Raw genomic sequence first — 3,441 nt, 5'->3', positions numbered from 1 at the left:
TAGAATCAAACAAAGCCAAGGAAAAGGGATCACCAGTTCGACTGCACGCCACAACCAAGCCCCAAACAGGCATAATCACTCGAAGCCAAGAGTCCTTAGCCCCTTTCCCTCCCCTTGCCAATCAAGTACCATTTCGTTAAAGAATCCGTCCTATCACTCCAAACCTCGCTCTTGATCCCTCATTACAGACAAACTCGTACAAGGTGGTAACCTTCCTTCCTGTATTACGACCTTGAGACATCGACCCTATCCGCCCCTCGACTTTGAAACCTAGCCCTTCACTACAAGAAATATCATGATTCGCGATGGAAAAATTCCGTTGCGAAAACGCGAAATTCCGTCGCAAATCGCGTTTTGCGACGGAATTTTGCATTTTCGCGACAAAATCCATTCCGTAGTGTCACGGCTTGTCGTATTCATTTCGCGACGGAAATATTCCGTCGCGAGTTGTGGCAACGGAAAACAGCAACAGAATTTTCTATCGCGAAGCTGGCAACGAAATTCATTCCATCGCGAGTCCGTCGTGGTTTTGGCATCGGAAATGTTTCATTCCATCGCCATCACGTGAAACTCATATTCCGTTGCCTATTACCGCTGTGAAATATAATGACGGAAATAATTGTCATCGCAATTTCGTAGCTAATCTTTCCGTTGCAAATTTTATATTCCGTAAACAAATTCTGTCGTAAAAAAACGACAGAACAAATTATTGTCGCGATTCTATCGCTTGCAAATTTTATCTTCCGTCACAAAATTCCATCGTAAGAAAACGACATAAATAATTTCCATCGCGATTTCGTTGCTAGTTATTTCGTTAAAAAAAAAAAATCACCGGTTATTTTGTTAAAATTCTAATGATAATATTTAAAATGTGAATATGCAATAATATTTATGAACAAAAATATAATACTATTTCAAAACTAAAATACAATATAATTTGTAATAAAAAGCAGTACTACTTTATAGTTCAAAAACCTTAATGTTGTACTCTAAACTGTTTTGTTAAACACAACATAACATAAGTTGGTCTCGTTGCATTCAAACCACCACTGCTAGCTAGTCCAACCCATCCGATTTGGTTCTCCCACTCTGGATGCCGATGCGAGAACATCAAGTGATATTTCCAAGCTTTCGCTTGTCCTCCCCCAACTGGATCGCCTAGGATGCATTGTAGCATGATCACCTTCGTCCACTGTTGTTCAGCTCTCTGCTGACATTTCACCTAATCTACCTTCCTTCCTGCTGGTCTGCCCCAACATCACCCCACACTGCTTTCTTGCCCATTTCTGTCCTCCGCAGCTTTGCTCATGTTTGGACTAACAAAACCCCTGTTGTATGTCAAGCTGGTAATGCAGGATCCCTAGGGACCTTTACCCTGAAATCATTCGATGGAAGAATAGAGGTAGAAAATATCTCCAAACAATTTTGTAGCACTCCTTTGTTGTAGGGGTTTGTCGCCATCATATCGATATATGAAGTTTTCATAAGAAGTCTGCACAAAATTCAAAACATATTCATGTTGAAGACCAACTTCTTTTGAAAGGTGAATACTAATCTATTCCCAACCCATTAATAGTACTTCAAGGTTTCCACAAAAAAAAAAAAAAAAAAAAAAAAACAGTAATAGTAGTTCAAGTTTTAAGAAATGATTTTTACCTGATTTGTGCTGATGAGGTATAAGTGAAACGCAGTAAGCCCACCAACAAACCAACTGAAATGAAGGTGTAAGGCTGTAAGCTATTAGAACCACAGAAGCAGGGGTTTTAATCATTACCTTCCATATTGTTGTATCATCAACATCCATGATACTTCTATTGTAGACCCAACAGAAACCAAACACATATATGTCATAGAAAACACAAACATGAAAAAGAACCAATAGTTCCTCTGCATCAAAAAACTGTTAGATTTTAATGATGCAAATTCAATTCACAGGGAAAAAGACAATTCTATTCCAGCTATTCGATAAACAGTCAAACTACACAACATAAAGTCTGATTTTATATCAAGAGTAAGTGGTCAAAATTTTAGCATTACCAGCCCAATACACTACCCAACCAAAGGGCAGTGGTCAAATCTTTCAACACAGTTGTTGCATATTGAACAATGAGAACAACGAGGAGGTCTATAGAGCATGCAAGTATCACAATATTTTACCTTTATAGTAATGCCATTAACCTCAACTTCTTTAATGCGAGGTAGGCATAGCTGTGGGGTTTGTCCATCACCTTCATGTTCCCATCAAAGTGTTTTGGTTCTATAGGGTGTGCATTTCGAGGAACTATTCATGGATCTCTTCCAGAGGTTAGCAGGAGAAGTACCAAAACCTGAGTCCTGAAAATGGCACACAAGTTATAGACATCACACCTAACCAATTCCTGCTACTCACCTTTTTTGATGAGTTTAATATCTCAAAATAATAAATACTACTTGAGTTGCAGGTCCATTAATTGAATGTATAAGTTATACATATAATTTTCCAAAAGAAATCATTATCAACTAAACCTGCAATAATCCACTTCCTATAACTCAATTCGGCATTTTGTTCGTTATTGTAATGCCAATACACAACATCCTGCTCAAGTTTTTCCCAAATTTTTATGTGTTTCTTTTTTCTATTTTTTCCCCTTTTTTGCACAAGACTATATTGAACTTTAATATTCGGCATCAATTATTCTGCAGCAATAATAGAGTACTCCATAATAGCTCAAGATTACAATTATAAACTAGCATAAATGCAATAAATTTATACAATGGATTACAAAACTGATGAACAGAAACTAAAAAATCTTATAGAAGAAAAACTGATAATAACACATGTTTTATTCGCCGGCAAGTACCTGTTAGCCCTCAACAACACATGCCAAGTTTGTATAATTTAATACTCCGTATAAGATACCACCAACTAAAAATACCAAAGATTTCAGTAAAAGAATCAAAGAAATACCTAGATTCTCAATTCGCAAGGGAGGACGGAAGGGGGTTGCGTCGGCGTCTTCGGGCTTCGCTTCTGCTTGCTTCGTCGTCGACTGTCATCAATTCGTCGCAGAATCACAGGGCGGGAGGCGGCTGCTAGCATCGTCGTCATTGATTAGAAGGGAGTCGGAGTCACGGCAGGAGTCGCAGCAGGGAGTCGACGTTGTAGGGAATTTGGAGGAGCGGCACTGTGCGAATTTAGATTCTAGATTTTAGGGATTAGGGCTTTGAGGTTTGAATTTTAATTTTTAATTGATAAAGAGTTTTTTTTTTTTTTTTTTTTTTTGGAATACAGCATATATATATATATATATATATATATATATATATATATATATATATATATATATATGGAGAGGTTCAAGTGAAAAAAAGTCGTTGGTGAAATGTGTGGTTATATCTCAGTCATTTATCAACTATCTTTTAAAAAAAAAAAAAAATCGCTACATGCGAGCCACAACAATA

At 37.3% G+C, this 3,441-nt stretch overlaps 1 pseudogene; it reads right to left on the bottom strand.

The window, feature by feature from the left end:
- Positions 1–948: 948 nt before the first annotated feature.
- On the bottom strand, positions 949–3,240 carry LOC109168089 (annotated as a pseudogene).
- Between the last annotated feature and the right edge of the window lie 201 nt (positions 3,241–3,441).

The sequence above is a fragment of the Ipomoea nil genome, unplaced genomic scaffold (genome assembly GCF_001879475.1).
Source record: "Ipomoea nil cultivar Tokyo-kokei standard unplaced genomic scaffold, Asagao_1.1 scaffold3172, whole genome shotgun sequence".
In the NCBI taxonomy this organism is placed as follows: Eukaryota; Viridiplantae; Streptophyta; class Magnoliopsida; order Solanales; family Convolvulaceae; genus Ipomoea; species Ipomoea nil.
This window is presented reverse-complemented; position numbering and strand designations above follow the sequence as displayed.